This window comes from Cricetulus griseus, chromosome 6 (genome assembly GCF_003668045.3).
Source record: "Cricetulus griseus strain 17A/GY chromosome 6, alternate assembly CriGri-PICRH-1.0, whole genome shotgun sequence".
Classification (NCBI taxonomy): domain Eukaryota; kingdom Metazoa; phylum Chordata; class Mammalia; order Rodentia; family Cricetidae; genus Cricetulus; species Cricetulus griseus.
The window spans coordinates 84483044-84501619 of record NC_048599.1 but is presented as its reverse complement, the minus strand read 5'-3'; the positions used below and the strand labels follow the sequence as shown (position 1 = coordinate 84501619).

At 40.4% G+C, this 18576-nt stretch overlaps 1 protein-coding gene across 42 annotated transcripts in view; it reads left to right on the top strand.

Moving 5' to 3' along the window:
• Phf21a (PHD finger protein 21A) overlaps window positions 1-18576 on the top strand; it is a 174194-nt gene that overhangs the window by 52919 nt on the left and 102699 nt on the right. For 2 of the 42 annotated variants that reach the window (XM_035446696.1, XM_035446697.1), the window contains one exon: window positions 13757-13876. The exons of the other annotated variants lie outside the window; for them this stretch is intronic. The gene's annotated coding sequence lies outside the window, so the exon portion shown is untranslated. The remainder of the gene's footprint in view (window positions 1-13756; window positions 13877-18576) is intronic. 42 annotated transcript variants of the gene reach the window in all.

Below are 18576 nucleotides of genomic sequence, written 5' to 3'. Positions count from 1 at the left end.
CTGAATCCAAGAGCATCTGATGTTTATAGGTTCCGAATCCAAGCGCATATGATGTTCCAGTGAGGATAACACATCATAGCAGGAGCACAAAGCACAACAAACTGCTCATATCATCAATCAAGAAAGAAGCAGAGAGAGAATGAGACTGGGAGACTGGGTCTTAATAACTAAATACCTCCAGTAAGGCCCTACTTTTTTTTTTTTTTTTTTTTTTTTTTGGTTTTTCGAGACAGGGTTTCTCTGTATTGCATTGGAGCCTGTCCTAGCACTTGCTCTGGAGACCAGGCTGGCCTTGAACTCACAGAGATCCTCCTGCCTCTGCCTCCCCAGTGCTGGGATTAAAGGTGTGTGCCATCACCGTCTGGCTAGGCCCTATCTTCTGAAGACCAATATTATTTCCCACCTTGGGAACCAGGCCTTCATATGAGCCTTTCAGGGATACTTTCAGTTTCCCTGCCATCAATGACAATAAGTGACTTGAACAATGGTAAGTGGATAGGAATAGGGGACCTAGGAGTATATTTCTAGTCCCGACTTTGCAGTGGGTTAGTTGTTAAGGTTTCATATTTAAATCATTTAGTGCATCTACTTCCTCGTTTGTGGAAGATTTGTACAACAATGCCTTTAAGCTGTTAATGAACATGTGTCTGTTGAGTTGGTCCAATTTGGGGAATGTGAATTCCATTTAGATGGGAATTGTTGCTTTTAGTTGTGGTACTTCATCTACGTAACTCCTTCATCTTGTATGTAACACACTGATTATTAAGGAGCTAGAGCATTCACATTTAACTCAGGCATGAATGTATCATGGTAATACACACACTGAGACATTGACTGTGCAGCTTAGCCTTGACTGTGTAGTTCATCACAGTAGAATCCAAGGCAGTGTACTCTTTGTCCAGTTTTAGGTAGTGAATTACTTTGTAGGATTTTATATATTAAATGTTCCTGGGAATAGGACATTAAGCAGAATATTTAATGTTTATTTTAGCTCTCATTGTTTTAGGGTTGGGTGAATTGGTTCTTGTGCTCTAATATTGGTAACCTCTAGTACCCTTAGTATGTTCCCTGGTTACAATTTAGCTAGTGTGATTGGCTAATATTCTTAGCACAATTTAGAGATCCTTTTATTATGGTGGGAGACCTATCTTATTTATCCAAAACACATTCCTTGAGAGTCACTCTAGTTTATGTTGCTTGTGTAATATTTATGTGGAACTACTTATGGACCATTTGTCTGCTGAGTTTCCTGTCACTTGTGTACTTAGGACATCAGTACCTTTTCCTTTGTATCTAATATAGTAAATACAGTATTTCAGATTTCTTCTGGGGAAATCTTACTGACTTATATTGGGTAGGGGTGGAGGAAGGACTTGAACACTCACAATGAACATAAAGGTTTTAAGGCCAAGATTTCAAGCATGTGATATGATGTAGTTCACAGTGCTGCATTTTCTAGCCCATCTTTTTTTATTTTTATTCTTGTAGTATAGTCGTCTCTGTTGCCAGTATTTTGTACTTGTCTGGTTAAATATTTGATGATATCTTTAACAGAGAGAAGTTTGGTGGAGTAATGTTGCTGTGTCATTGCAGAATGCTCACTGTAGTACTGTGGAGTAAATCAAGGCAGTCAGTGATGAATGCTGCCCTTGATAGCAACAGTGTTGTGGAGGGGGGGTAGAATTGTCTCCTCAAGAGTTTGTTGTAATCATTTGATTTCAGTGCTGGCAAATGGAACAGGTTCAACTTGAAATTCTTAACACTCACATGAGGTGTGTTATGTGTTGATACAGGTGACTAGACTCTACAGTATGTTCTTTATCTCTTTGCTGGCCTCCTCCTTAGTTTAGAGCAGTTGCATCAAGCCAGTGAAAACCAAGTCATTGTCCCTTGTGATGGAACTGTTTTCAAGAACCTGTACTATCCGTTTAGATCTTTCATGGACTCTTTCTGTATTTCAAAATGTTTAGGGCCTCTGGCTCTTTGGACAACATCATTCTGAGTTGTGCTTGATAGGTGGTGTATAGGACAGGTGTTTTTCAGGAGGCAGTGGGCCAGTGTTGTAATTTTAAAAACGTTGTGAAGAGAAGCCACACTATGCAACAAGGCTCATAGAAGAGGAGAGAGGGGGGCCCGAAACCAGTCCCTGGGGACAAGAGTGGTGGGGGTGGGGGGGTGGCACCTTTTAAAAGGGAATGTAGAGAATGTGCACAGGGGTGTTCTTAGTGGCTGCAGCTGAGGACATATCCTTTCAGGACCCCAAGGGCAGGTCAGTACATACACCTGAACACTAACACATTTGACTACAGTCCTCTAGAAAGTTTTCCTTTGCTTCTCTCCATCCTCCTCCAGGCAAAGTATACATTACTCCTGGATTGTCACTTATTGTCTGCCTTTGCCTCCTGAGTCTGAGAGTAAAGGTGTGTCCTACCACACCCATCTTTGGCCAGGTTTTTACAATCCATTGATAATACAAATACATAAAACCACACATTTAAGTGTATTTATATGTCTTGGCAGATGACTCATTCATTTTAATAGATTGAAATACCTGGGTGACTACTACCTTGTGAATAATCAGAACATTAATATCACCACAGCAACATTATTTTGTTTCCTTCAATTCACCCCTTCCCTCCCCAGGGATTCTTCTTTAGCAGTAGACATTAATTTGGGGGACCTGGGTCTATACTTTCCTGTCTGATGTATTCTATTTAATACTATTTATAAGATTACACCTATTTCTTTTGATGTCTAAAAGTTTTGAAATAATTATAGAGTTATAAAAAGTTATCTTTTGAAATTTTAAATCACTGAAGAATGGTTTGTTGTTTCCTGAGTTTTTCTACTTTAAGATCTCTTGGTATAGTGAAATGCTTTCTTTTTTGTAAACAAACATTCTCTCGATCTGTGGCTTATGAATGACTTATACATTTTTACCATTGCTTGTCAGTCTACTAAAGCCTACTAAGTTCTCTGACCTGATTTTCTGTCTACAACAAGGGACATTATAGTTTCATTGTCATTTCAGGTGCTGTCACTGGGTAGGTAAAGGAGGTACATCTGAAAGTGACCGATGCAAGTGCGTTTGCTACTTTCTGTCATGAGAACTTGTTTGGGTCACTTAGTTCATGAGCTCTGCAGCATGAGGACCCAGAAATGTTCTGACCATCTTCTTGGCTTCTCAGAGTCTGTGACATATTAATTACTTCCTGTCACAGGATTGCTGTTGAAGCCCAGTCTTTGTGTCTTTGGCAAGAAAAGGCCTTAACTGTCTTTTCCTAAGAGTAAGGAAAACTTTAATTAGAGGTCCATCTTTAGACTTTATATCTTGTTGGTCATTGGTCACACTACTGCCTCGTGCCAACAGTTAGCAAAAGGAAGAGTCCAAGAATGATTTACACCCTAAAGCTGGAGATTCACCTCTCAAGTGTTTGGAGGCTGGATAGGCACACAGGATTGTATTTTGTTATGAAGGAAGCAGAAGGGATAGGGAATAATAAAAGCCCAAAAGGCTATCAACATCATCTCTTTTTCCACTCATGTAAATTAGATGCAGTATATAAATGAAGACATGTGTGCTCACGAACTGTAGTATTTCAGTAGCCATTTGTGCTCCTCACTGGTTTTGTGGATTATTTTAGCAGTCTACTTTTGCAACTCCAGCTAGCAATCTGCTTTTAAAGCAAAGCTATTTTACTGTTGCTAAAACAAACACTATTAAAAAGTTGATCTTTTATAGAAAATAATGTAACTTATTTCACATTTGAATTACAGATACTTTAAAGTAGTTTGTAAACCATCACCACTACACCCCATGCTATTTGAAGAAAAGGAGCCTGGTGTATTTTGCTTAGTAATGCCACCACACTGGTATTTCAGGAATGCCACTGCTTAGCAAAACCCATATAATATTTTCATATTTCTATTTTTTAAAAATGTTGAACTCTAAATGACTGGCTTAAGTAAGTCATCCATCTATTTATTTATTTTTCCTGGCAAATTAGAGTGAAATAAGTAGACAGGAAGTAGTTTCCTCTTTAACTAGTGCCCTCTCATGGTGCTTGGTTGGTTGCGGGGGCTACTTTGCAAAATTACCTTTTTAGAAGGCATCCCCAAAGGTGATTTGCTCCTGCTTCAGGGAGTGGAAAGAGATTGAATAACAGGGTTTGGGCAGCTGTCATCATATCAATTCTGTCCACAGGTGACAGTGATGGTTAGTGTCCTTCAGTTATGGCTCCAAACTTCCTTTGCTCTGAAAAATCAAGTTCCAGAAATTTCCAGCTGATGTGTCTGTCACCTTTCCTCTGTCCCATCATTGTTACTTTTTAGTAGAACCTCTTCAGCACTTTTGCTGTAACAAACTGTGCCCTTTTGACCAAAGATGTTAAAGGTAGAGATCCATCACTGGCCTCACATTATCCAGTGGTCATGTCTTCTGTTGCTGGGCAAGTGAAAAGCCCCTTCCCTTCAGAAGAACCGAGGAGCCCCCTTTCAAAGTTGTATTGCCTGAGAAGTCAGTGAAGCTGGCTAGTGTGTTTAACTGATAAAATATTCTTTTCTGAGCATGTGATCTCATTTAGTATAGAAGTTTGTCATGAACCAAAACAATTTTACATAAGATTTTGAGCTAATCCACAATTACAAGAATAGGTTAGTAGTAGGTCTACCTCCCCCTTTTAAAACTACTTAGCAACTTAACTTTTCCATGGAATTTTATTTAAAAAAAAAATATGTAGTGCCTGGCCTAGAAAGATAGCTTGGAGTTTAAGAGCACTGGCTGCTTTTCCCAGCACCTACTTGGCAGCTTATAGCCATCATAACTCCAGTTCCAGGGATCTGATGCCCTCTTCTGGCCTCCACCGGCACAGAACACATGATTCACAGACATAACATGCAGGCAAACTACTCAGACACATAAAATATAAATAATATTTTTTTAAAAAGATCTGTAGTAGCGTATAGATGGCTCACTGGGTATAACCCCAGTACTTGGGGTGTTGAAGTATGGCGCATTTATGAACAGCCTTACTACATTGTAAGACCCCTATCTCAAAAAACCAACCAAGATTGAGTGAGCTCTCCCATATCCACAACCTCCAAATCAAGCCTTGACAAAGGTCATGGTAGGGAAAAGTAGCAGTTGAAAGCTGCTTATACAGCTCTGCGTAAACCCCTCAGAGAACACATATTTTCTCACTTGGATTTGCTGGTTGTATGATGTGAGTCCTTTGTTGTTGTTGTTGTTGTTGTTGTTGTTGTTGTTGTTGTTTTGGGACAGGGTTTCTCTGTATAGCTTTGGAGCCTATCCTGGCACTTGCTCTGGAGACCAGGCTGGCCTCGAACTCACAGAGATCCGCCTCCCTCTGCCTCCTGAGTGCTGGGATTAAAGGCGTGCACCACCAACGCCCGGCGATGTGAGTCCTTTGGATGCAATGGCGTCTGCTGTTCGTTAGGAGTACTTCCCCATGCCTCTGCACTGCTAGCTGATACAATTAAAAACGACTTTTCAAACAGTGTAGTAACTTTTTGTAACTTCCTTTCTCTAAATTTTACTTGGCTAATTGTCATTTTTAGGTGTAAACCTCTTCTAACTGTTATTTTATAGTATCCTTCCAAAGAAAAATTAATTAGTTCTCCAAAGTCTAGTGATTCTCTATAGCAGCTAGAGTTCTGCTCCTGGGCTACTCTGGCCTGCTGCGTGATTTTGTAAATGAAGTTACTGGAATCCAGCTATACTCTTTCACTTATGTGTTGTCTAAAGCTGCTTTCTTGTATTCCAGTAGTGGAGTAATCGCAACAAAGACTTAGAAAAGTTTTTTGCTAGTTACTGGCTGGTCTTTTATAGAAAGTTTGCTGGCCTTACTATAGAGATCTAGAGAAACAATGAGAATAATACTTAACTCTGAAATATTGGAATGCTTTAACAGTCTAGGTCGGGACTGTCCTGGGTTACATGAGGCCCTGTCTCAAAAAAAAAAAAAAAATCAAAAGCAAACAAGGAACAAAGGAACAGTCTAGGAGAAGAATTAGTGCCAGGTTGAAAACAGCAAATAATGAAGGTCAAGAAGTACCCTTATACACAGGTCAGTCCCTCACTCTTTTCAGATCATTTTTAGCATTTCATAATTTTTCTTGGCCACTTTATTTTACATGCCACCTTATAGTTGTATTACGACATAATTACTATATAGTAAAATGCACCCCATAGGTCTCCACCCCTAAAATGTTGATGATGTGACATCATTATCAACAGTTAAGTTAAGGAACCTATCTATCATCTCTGGACATTTTCTTATGTCCCTATGCTTCGGAGATCCCACTCTTCCCCTAACCTGGTCCTCAGCCAAACATTAGTCTATTTCTTGTTGCTGTACATTTCCTTACAGATTATAGGGTGTATACTTTGTATTGATTCTGATTTTTTTTTTTAGCTGTTACAAATAAGCTTGTATCGTTATTTATAAGTGTCTGTGTAAAGCTGGGCTGTCATTTCTTGGGTCAGTATCTCAGGATGTCTGGGATTGTCTGGTAGCCACATTTTCTATTCAAAAATATTTATTTTTATTTTATGTGTTTTCTCTGTACTATCTGTGTGCCATTGTTGCGTGACAACACTTTTCCTGAGGAGATGCAATATACATGTCTACTCACCCCAGATAGGGTCCCAGGACAGACCCAAGTACCACCAGAGTCCAACTTGGTGAAGCAATGAGTTTTATTGGGGTTACTTACAGGCATATGGGTAAGAAATATTTACAGGAGCAGAAATGATTCAAAGGCAGCAACATTACCAAACTCCACCCCAGCATGGGTGACAGCTCACAAAGTAGAAACCTGGAACACACAGCAAAGTCTGCAGACAACGCAACAGGTTGGAGAGTACCCTTTCCTAGTGACTCTGGTCTAAACCTCTTCCAGGCAGCTTGGCTAGTTTCTGCTTCTTCTAGACAGTTGTTCTGGTCTCAGAGTCTTTGCAGTTCAGCTCACTTTGTCTGAGAGGGACTCTCAGCTTTTATTGCATTACTCTGACAGGAAGGGGCCTAGTGAGTCTGGTCAGTTTCAGGGACTTCCTGAAGTTCTTTTGAGTTGTTTACCTGCTTGCTTAAGGAACATTCCTACAGGATAAAATGTTTCAATCTCAGAGGAAGCTTTATACAATAACCATATGCTTGGCTGGTGTGCTAGGAGCCAAAAGGTGTTGGAGCCAGAAGACAGTGTCCAGATCCTTGGAACTACATAGAGTTATAGATGGTTGTGATCCACCAAGTGAGTGCTGGTAACCAAACCTGGTTCTCTGGAAGAGCAGCCAGTGCTCTTAACCACTGAGCCATCTCTCCAGCCCATTTTCACTTTCTAATACATGCCAAATGCGGCTTGGCATTTTATATTTCCACCAGCAAGCATCGGAGAAGGCTACTCACTATGTATCCCTACCACTTTATTCTTAAATCTTTTTTTTTTTTTTTTTTTTTTTTCTGAGACAGGGTTTCTCTGTATTTCTTTGGAGGCTGTCCTGGAATTCCCTGTGTAGACCAGGCTGGCTTCAAACTCACAGAGGTCCGCCTGCCTCTGCCTCCCGAGTGCTAGGGTTAAAGGCATGCGCCACCAACGCCCAGCTATTCTTACATCTTAACAGCCAGTTATCACCATTAACATTAACCTGAAAATCAGGGCACGTGGAGATTTGGACAGGGTATTGCAAAGGAACTATAAGCTTAGATCCTTGCATTAGCAAGACAAGATGCTGTACCTGTGAAACATGCACAGGATGCTGGGAATGGCGGAACAACGGGAAAACAACTTTTAGTTCACAGAAAGATTGGAATAGCCATCTTCCAGTGGACAGATGGAGGAGACTTGGGTCAGCAACGGAGAGAAAATGTTTATGTGGATCAACTCACAAGGCCTCGTGTTTGAAACTAAAAAATAAAGAAAATGGAGAAGAGAAAATCATTCCATGACTAACATAAGGAATTTCACCACCACTGAAGGGCATATAATACTATATTAATATATTTAACTTAATGTATAATACTATGAATAGGAAAAAGCACCACTCCTATACCAGAGCAGGTCATTGTTAAACAATAAAAACAGGAATATTATACCTCTAAGCTTCTTTAGAGGAAGAGGAATAGAAAACCATTTGCAAATAGGAGATTGGTCCAAGATATATCAAACCACTTAGCAACCCAGGAAGTTAGACTCATTGGGAGGATGTTTTTAAAACTCTGAAAACTAGTAATTTCCAATGTAGAATTCTATATTAAAACGATCTCTTGATCATGTCTAGGAGCAGAAAAGAGACAGTTGTAGGAATGGAAGAACATAAAATATAACTCACATATCAGCTGTGAGAATGTTCTTCATCAAAATAAAAAATGAAACCCAGAAGATGAAGATAGGAATCCAGAAAATTCAGTACAAAAATATGTTTGATGGAAGATAAATCTTGATGACTCTTGTACAAAAGTCTTAGAGGAGACTAAACAGGCAGCTGTAGAGTGTGTGTTCTAAGCCATTATTTGACTTTTTATAGCCTCTTTGAGGCACATGGGCAAGAATGAAGATGTGAATAGAGAAAAACAGGTAAATGATAAAACAAGGCAGGTTTTATCTCCAGGAGTAACAAAATGTGCAAGAAGATATGTGTAATTGTAGGGCAGAAGTTACCTCACCAATCACAGTTTCTTAAATAGTTCTATTATTATAAATATTCAGTACTAATTTAGTAGAAATTGCAGTTAGTCTGATGGGCTTGGGTAGGAGGAATAGTAGTGGAACTAAAATTCAATGCAATGATTTAAATAAAGTCACATACACACTATGTGTGCATATAATATATATGAATATATGAGATAGTAAATATCTAAAGGAAGTTCTCAGAAGAGTTGAAAGCTGCTTTCTGAAACAATAATGATATAAAGAGAGTTGGTACAAGGTATTTGTAACTTTTTAAATTATTAAACCTTTTAATGTTATATGTATGCGCACTTTGCCTACATGTAACACATGTATGCCCACTGCCCTCAAAGGCCAGAAGAGGGCACTAGATTCCCTGAAACTGAAGTTTTAGACATTTGTGAGCTGCCATGTTGGTGTAGGAAATCAAACCTGGTTCTCTCTGCAAGAGTAATCAGTGCTCTTAATCACTAAACTCTGTGTGTTATTTTGAAACAAAGTCTAGACCCTCCTTAGAAGGTTTTCTTAGGCTGGTAACTACTCTGAACACAGGGACTAAAATACTTAAAAGAGCTAGAAGGTTTATTTTGGTTATGGTGTCAGAGCCCCTGGAGCCTGTGGCAGAGGAGCTTCTTCACCCTGTGATAGACAGGAAACAGGATTCCAGTGAAAGACATGGGCATATCTCCAGTAACTTGTTTATGCTACAGGATCCCAATATACAGTTGTGTTATGAATACAACAGGGAATTAGCCTATGGGTTAAGGTAGAAACACTTCAATCTGATTGTCTCTGGAAATGCCATCACAGACATACCCAAAGCTGTGCTTTACTTATCTTCCAGGTATCCACCTGGAAGGTCCTGAAGTTTTTTACTTGTCACCAGGCTATGTTAGGGCTTTTCAGGCATCTTTCCATCTTTCTGAGGATAAGCTTCATGACCACTACATTTAGTTAAGACGTTACTAGGAGTTTACAGGTTGAAAAAAGAAAACATGCCGGGTGTTGGTGGCACACGCCTTTAATCCCAGCACTCGTGAGGCAGAGGCAGGCGGATCTGTGTGAGTTCAAGGCCAGCTTGGTCTCCAGAGCGAGTGCCAGGACAGGCTCCAAAGCTACACAGAGAAACCCTGTCTCAAAAAGCCAAAAAAAAGGAAAAAAAAAAAAAAAAAGAAAACATATTGCTACACCTGAGCCTTTCCCCATTGGATAGTTACCCTTTGCCCTTAAACTGATACCTAGAAAGTGTACACCTCATGCGGTCTGAGATTTTGTCTGTTTTGTTTATTGATGGACTGGTACTCACAATTTGCTGAATTATTTCAGCCTCATTGCATGTGTATTGAGAGGTTTCCCTGAGCTCATCGGGGAAATTGATATGTAAACAATTACAGTAACCCTGATATCAAATTCTTTTTGTATGGTGCCAAGAAAAGGGAGCTTCTCACTAAGAGGGATCAGTCAAGTGCTATCAATGAAGAGGACATCTGAGCTGAGTATTAGAACTCTATAGACCTTTCCTACCAGAATGGATATTAAGTGTGAGTCGTGTTTGTTTTGAAGCCCGTATATATCATTTGTCCTATTGTTGTAATTAGCTATTACTAACCCTGTAGATTTAGGAAAAGTTCCAAGAAAACAACATCCAATGCTTTGGAATTGATGTTTCAAAGTATATTAACTTAATGTATGAAAGTGTCATAATGAACCACATTTTATTCAATTAATGTATACTAAGTTTTTCATTAAAATTATTTTATTTTATGTATTTGGTGTTTTGTCTGCTTGTATGTTTGTGTTCCATGTGCATGTCTGTTGCCCACAGAAGCCAGAAGAGGGAACTAGAGTTATTGACAGTTATGAGCTGTGGGTGCTAGGAATCTAATCTAGGTCCTATGGAAGATCAACTTAAGATCAGTTCAGTGCTTCTAACCACTGAACCATCTCTCTAGCCTATACAGTAATAATTTTTTTTTAAGTTTTCACCATACTTTAAAAGTTAAAAATGGAAATGTTATGCACTCTTGCCTGTAATGCTTTATAAACAAAAGGCCTGGTCCTGTACTACAAGAGCCAAATAAAGGTTCATTTAAATGAAAATGAGGTGTTTGGGTATGTGTGTCAGTTTTCTGTGATTCTTTGATATATTTTTTTTTCTCATGTACTACTAGTCCTGATTATTATTGGTTAAGAGAGCCTCTACTTTAATATGATAAGTCACTACTAAATCGAAATGTGGTCTTCCAGCCTTTACCCACTTACAGGTGTTTACGGTGTGTATTCTGAAGAGGCACTCTGCACAACTTCAGAACACAGCTGATGCTGATACAGCGTTTTTTTTTGTTTTTGTTTTTGTTTTTTTCTTGAGGAGCTTTTCAGCCAATGACGTGTCTCTGAAAGTACTGTGACTTAAATCATGGTGGTTGTCTTAACAGTTGTAGGATAGCTATCAAAATAGAATCTAGTCTTTGTAATGAAGGCCAAAGCCATAGTTACCTGTAGACTATTGATTCTTAACCCCAGCTTATACCTTGAATAAACTAAAAAGATATTGAAAAATGTTACATCTAGGCATGTGTTGAATCAGAGTCTCCGATTCAGGAATACAGACATGTGTGTAGGTTAACTGTAGTTAAAATAGTTGATAATGCCCAAACTGTATCTGATAATTTCAAGTTGATTTGGCATTGCATTTTTCTTCCTGAATCATCTGGGGACAATCTGTATAGTATGAGTTTGATAAAGTTTAATATAGTTTGATAAAGATTCCAGAGCTCCACCAGGGCACATGATGAGAAACTGGTAGACAACAGTGTGATCTCATGGATACTAGAAGGAAGGAACAGTTTAGCCCATTAGTATCGTATTCTTTCTATCCCTCCCTGTAACACACAAAAAATAAAAGACCCAGAGACAGATATTGGGGTTCAAACTTCAAGTTGAAGAGCAGAGAAGCAAAGCAACCTGCCATTAGCTCTTACCTCTACCCAGCTGAAATGTCAGTCCTGTCTCCACAAATCCTCAGAGGTAAAAGACTCTCAGGTCTTGTATCCTTCTCCTTATATTCCTTTCTCTGCCCAACCATATCGTCTCCACCTCCCTGGTGCTTGGATTAAAGGCATGTGATCCCAGGTGCTGAGATCACTTCGTGTGAGCTGTTTCTTTGAGGACTGGATTAATTTTGTAGCTCAACAGAGATCCATCTACCTCTTAATCCCGAGTCTTGGTTTTAAAGGTGTGTACCACCACTGCCTACCTTCTATAGCTAATTAGTATGCTGCTTTTACTATTTTGATCTCCAGTGGCTTTAATAAATCATGAACAATATATTGCCATACCTCCCTTCTGTTTAGTTAAAGTAGAAATGCCATTTGTGTAATGCTTAGCAGTTTGAAAAGTAAACAAACATACCCTCTGCCCAGAGTTCAGGAACCAGATGCAATAAGGTTGAGTTGTTTGGCTGGTCTATTAGTGAGGACTTTCTGGCTTCTAGTAATAGCAACTCAAGCTAACATTGTTGAAACAAAAGGAATTCGTTGGCTTATGTAGCTAGCTAGTTTGAGGATGTGGTGGTGTGTCTAGGTCTGGCGTTTTCTCCCCTTTGGCATAACTGTCTTTGCACAGACTAGCTTTTACTGACAGGTTGGCTCTAGCAGTTGTAGGCTTCAAAGTTGCCCCCCCTCTTGCTATCCTAGAAGTGCCAGCCTAAGACATTGTCATGATTTTCAGGTCCATTCTTGAGACAGACTTTGTTCACTGTGGTCAGGGAACCAGTCTCTTTATCAGCTATGTTCACCATGTGCCCCTGGGCTGGGGTGTTGACTGTTGTGTTGATTATTATCAGGAGAGCAACTTGGGATGCCACCTTAGCTTTGGAGTTCTACTAGTAGCTGGAGACACAATATGGGGAAGTAGTGTTGGTAGTCTTAGATTGTTTCTATGGAGCCAGCATCACGTAAGACTCCTGACTTTTGAGCAAAAGAATTTTCTATTTACCCTCTCCAGCATGCTGCTCCCCTCCTATCACATTCCTTTTGCTTCTTGGTGTAAATTTATTATTTCTAGTTCTCTAGTTCTGCTATGGAGCAGACTGGACAGTTTCCTCCTCTCCTTGGGTTGAGGCATAACTACCATTCTTTTCTTTCAAAGACAGTACTACTAGGGCTTAATATACCAGATTACTGAGAACTCCCAGTTTCCTGGTGTAGAGAAGAAGCCTTGTGTCTAAAGACTAGGGTGGGGGTGCCCTGCCTCAGAGTCAGTTGATTATCTCTAGAAGCCCAAGAAGCCTGAACATTGGAAATATGGGCTTAGAGACTTTCTATAAATACTCTTGTGCCTGTGATGGCTGTGAGAATGGAGGCAGGAGGTAAGTTAAATGCTCTGGTTTTCATTCTGTCACCAGAATTAAAAAAAAAAAAAAAAATGACCTAACTGTATTTTGGGCCCCCAAGTAGCACTGAAATGACATGCCACCTGCTGACCTAATCCATTTCATTTCTGGTACTAGGATTGCCAAAGCAATTTGCTCAATTTGCAATTGACTGTTTGCTTTTGAAAACAACAACGATTAGATCTAATGTTAGAAATCATACACGATAACAAATTAAAACTTTTAAGAGACAAAGTTAATCTTTTTGGAAGAGAAGTCATTTAAGTATGATATGCATCCCTAAGAGACTAACTGCACTGTTAGAAAGCCACCCTTCACACTCTACCAGGAAGGACAGACTGCTAATGAGACCCAAGCAGAAATTGAATGCAGCAGAGAGCTAGGCACTATATTTATCTTTAGGCAAAATTTGCATTTTATTAGGAAAAAAATTTGTGTACCATGCAAGAGATGAACTCATGCAAGAGTTGATCCAGCGGCTGCTTATCTGGTGAATAGAGCAGAGGGTGCATGCTGTGGTGGTCCTGTGCACTCAGGTTTGGGACATAGTGCCCTTGATTCAGAGTGTGCCACAAGACCATCTGTGGGTAGCTTCCTTCTCCTTCAGTCTTAATTTCAATAGAATCATTTTTCCCTTAATGAAAATGAAACAGGACAATTAAAACTTGCAAATTACAGTTTCAGGACTTGGACTCTGGTCTTGAACACTGTGCTTAATAGTCACCTATAGAACTGCAGCTGACGTGGTAGAGTTGTAGAAGCACCGACTTCCCACTCGTCTCAGAGATTCTGACATCAGTAAGTACCAAGCTGGCAGAATGAAGGTGTCTGCTTCCGGTTCCAGTTCCCTCTTCTAGTGCTCGTTGCTTTCGTGATTCTCCAGCTGTGGAATTTGCTTCCCTGCATGGGCTGCTCAGAACCAGCTCTCCTGCTCTGCCCAACATGCTCACAGTCAGCAGAACAGGAAACCACTCTGTTGATCAAAGGAAGTCAGCCACTTTTCTTCAACAAGACCCAGCGGTGTTAGTCACTACTCCTTCTCCTGCCGAGAGCAAGGCCACTGGAAAGTTTCTGGCAGTGTGAGTCTGTGTGTTGAGAGCATGGATGCCCCCTTTGCCTTGCCTGTGGCCAGGGCAAGACAAGGGGATGAGCAAAGGAGCAAAACACAGTAAACAACCAGAATATTTCCTTTCTGAAGCTGGGGGTGATGTGTTTCTTTTTGGTGGCAGTCCCTGGTGGCAGTCCTTAACTTTCCTGGGGAAAAAACTTAATGATTTTTTTTTTTTAAATTATATAAGAGCAGAGACCCTCAGCAAATTGAGCATGTGGTGACTACATGAAATATATGATAGAAAATGGTTTTACTTTGATTGATTTAATCAATACAGGTCTGACAAATTATAAAATTTAAACAAGCCACAAATTTTTTAATACTTAATCTTGTGATTGTGTTTCTTTTTGCGGTTTGCTGGGTAGTCTTGTTATTTTGTAGGGAAGCTGCAGGTCTCAGTGCTAATTTGTAGGATATAGGCAATAGTGTGCTATTTGTGGCTCTTTCCAGTATAAAATTCCCTTCCTTGTAAGCCGTTGGCATTTAGTACAGTTTATAATATGGAACATGGAAGAGACCCCCTGAGTAGGACAGTGGCTGCTCTTTGTCATTTGCAGCTGTGTTTGCAAGGGAGCATGCTGACAGCCAGCAAGGGGAGTGCTGTGACAGGTGGGACGAGCAAGAGCAGAAATATGCTTCACCTTTCTCTTGCCCTCTTTATTTCCTCCTCCTCCACCCTTTTCTTCCTGACCTCCTGTTTTTTTTCTTCTTTCCCCGTTAAAGGCCATCTACCTGTCCCCCAATCCCCCCACCCCCCACACACCACATTCTATTTGGCTTGCAGGAGCCACAATACAAGACTATACTGGAAGCTAGCCTGTGCTTTACCTGTATTGAACATAGGAATTGGGGCTGGGCTCAGCCTGCTGTGCCAGTTGGAAAGGTGAGGGTCTGTCATAGAAGATTCCATATAGCGATTTTGGACAGCATATTTTTTACTATCTGGATCTGAGGAATAATAGAGAACTTTTAAATTGTGGCGCTGCAAATTCTGTAGTATCTTGTGTTAGAGATAGAAGTAACATTATTCTGTGTATAAAGAAAGCTGCTTCTTTGCCTTGGTCTAGGCTTAAGTGTAAGGGAGCAGGGAGAAAAGGAGGAAAATGCCCCAACAGTCAGTATCTCCTTTGTGAAAGTGAAGCTTTGCCATCCCTGCTGTGAGTAATGCACATTGTCAGTGACACATCTTGTCATCTGGTGAACTAGTTGAGCTATTCCCTGCACAGGCATCCAGCTAAGGATTTCCTTTCTGTGGTCTCCCTTCAATTATCTTCTCCTCGGGCATTGCTGGTGGGAATATAAAACAGTAGAGTCACTTGAAAGAAAACAGTCTGGCAAGTTTCTCAAAATGTTAAGCATGGAGTTCCCATGTGATTCAGCAGTCTTACTTCTAGTTGTGTACCCAAGAGAAATAAAACAGATGTTCAAGCAGAAGCTCCAACATGAATGTTCATATCTTCATTGTTCAAAGAAAATGTGGTATATCCAAGGAAGGGAATGCTACTTAGCAGTACAAAGGAGTAAAGTACTGATACATGTTACAGTGTTCATGAGTCTTGAAAATTTTAGGTTAAGTGTAAGAAACCAATCAGAGAAGGCTATGCATTAAATTATTCCATTTATATTAGATGCCTTAAACATGCAGATTCATAGTGACGGTGATGGAAAGTTGCCTAGAGTGCTATTGGGCTTTGAGGGGTGTCTCCTGATGAATTCAGGGGTGATGCAAATATTCAAAAGTCTGTTGTGCTTATGATTACACCACTCTGTGAAGGTGCCTGAAGCTACTGAATTGTATACTTTAAATGAGTGGATTTATTACATGTGAGTTATCTCATAGAGCTGGTAAGTATTTCAATTTTCATTTGGGCGAAGACACTGAACTATCTTTCTTAAGGTAGCAATGCTAGAAGCCACATTCTCACTTATTTGTGTAGTGTGTCATTGTTCGAAATTTTCTCGTGCATTATTCAGTTTGATCCTGGTCAGACCCAATTATGCAGATCAAACTGACACATGTAAGAAAAAATGGCTTTTCAGGATTGTGCAACCAAATGGTGGAACGAGTATTCACTCTCAGGCTTTGTGCACACTAGCCACTGCTCTCCTATGATACATTGCAAAGCAATGATGACCCTAGATATTTCTGAGACTGATTATCCTTAACCATTTTGCTTCTTTGATGGAACTAAAAAGTCACTTTTGATCTCTGCATTGCTTTCCTTATCTAGAAATGGAGATAATGATACTTATCACTTCAAAAGTCATTTTCTCCTTCTCCTGGTTTCTGTATATAGAAATGGGAGTTGGGGCGTTCCCTGTCCTGGGGCCATATATAAGGACTGCTAGAAGACAGTTAAAACTTCTGCCTGACTGGACAAATGCTTCACAGTAAACCACCAAGAAGCATTGTTTCTCCCCTGTTTTATGCTTTTCAACTGTACAACCTCAGCAGGATTAATAATAACCATTTATGTCCCTGTTCCCTGAGAAACAGAGCACTGTACCAGCATCATCAGATCAGCCCTCATCTCTGCAAGCTGCATGGGAACTGATGTCCCAGGAGCGGGAGTGGAGTAACTTGCCTGAAGCTCTGTCTCAGGCTGGCTATGTTCTGTACCAGTTGCTCATTTATTTGTCCCTAGTGGTATTTGTTTGGCCAATTACATTTATTTCCATGGGTTTGTTACTTGTTAAACATGAAAAAAGGCTGGAATGGTGTCACTAGGTGAGCTTAACTCTATTGAAAGTAAAGCTGTTTGTTTTGACCTTGCTGTGTCATCCTTGATCCAGGCTACACAGTAGTTCAAAACTCTTGAATGTAACTTTAATTCAAGCATTCACTCTGAGGAGCAGTGCCAACTGTGTGTTCTGCTGTATAGATAGGAAAGGTGCCTTATGAATAGAAATGGTTCTCATCTGTACATACACTTGTCACATAGAGAAGGCCAACTTCCAAGGCCTTGAGTTTTTCATTGAATTTACATGTAGAAAGTTCATTTACCATGACTGGCTTCATCCCTTTGCCAGGCTTTTTAACAGGGGTTGTAGGTGAGGGGACCCCAAGGTTGATGAGAAGGACCTCTGTGAGACTGCCTGAGAACAGTTGCTCATAGCCCTACCAGAAAGCAGAGGGAAACACTGAGAAACAGGGGATTTTGGCTTTCTGATGAGGTGGCTTTGCAAGGTTTTGTTGTCGCTATTGCTGTCAAGTTTGTTTTGGTTTTCTCTTTTGCCATGGCTACATTTCATCTTGTTTTACCTCTCTACTCCAGAATGGGGTTCCCCTTGTAGAATAGCCATGTTGGTGTGTTGCCCCACAGGAGAGAGGGCACCACTGCCATTGACACTCCCTTGTGTACAGTTAAACTGCCTGGATTGCTGCTGCTGCTGCTGCTGCTCACTGATGTGTGTGAATTAAGTAAAGCGCATGTATGTAAGCTCAGGGGCACACATGGAAACAAACCCTGGAAACTGTAAGGATGGGAGTTGGGGTAAAGTCTTCAGGGTTTAAATAAGCTTGGTAATCTGGCTAGCTGAATGCCAAGCTCACAAAGCTGAGAATTGCATTTCTGAAGATAAGATAGACCCTTTTTGTATTTTTATCTTTTCTTCCAAAAATGTATTGAGTTTTAATATGGTGCTTTATCTCTGTAAGCAAGGAAACAGAGCCAGTGGTGAATTCATGGGCTGCTAAATCCAACTCAATAAGGAGTTTCTTTTCCTTTCTCTGATGACCACGTCCCAAGAAGATAGACCTTGTACAAATGCCTCCTCCTAAAACACCTGGCTGTCATTTCCACATTGCAGCATGAACATAGGCTTAGGGGCTCACAAAGGGCAAGGAAGGCTTTCAAAAGTCTGGTGCATGCCAGACACACACCTTTAATTCTAGCACTCAGGAGGCAGAGGCTGTCGAATCTCTGAGTTCAAGGCCAGCCTGGTCTACAGAGTGAGTTCCAGGACAGCCAGGGCTACACAGAGAAACCCTGTCTTGAAAACAAAAACAAAAAAGTGTTGTGCAGGGATGCTAAGATGGCTCAGCATATAAAGATTGTGAAAGCCTGTAGACCTGAGTTCCATCCCCAGAACCCACATAGAGGTGTGGGGGGGGGGAAGAGGTGTGGTGGCACTTACCTTTAATCCCAGCACCGGGGAAGCAAAGGCAGCTAGATAACTGTGAGTTCATGGTCAGCCTGGTCTGCATAATGAGTTCCAGGACAACCAGAGTTACATAGAGAGAACTTGTCTCAATTTAAAGAGGTGGGGGTGTATGTAAGGAGAGAACGGATTCCACTAAGTTCTGTTTGACCTCCATACTGTGGCATGCACACTTGCTTGCCTCACTAATAATAATATAATGATGATGATGATGATGTCTTGTACT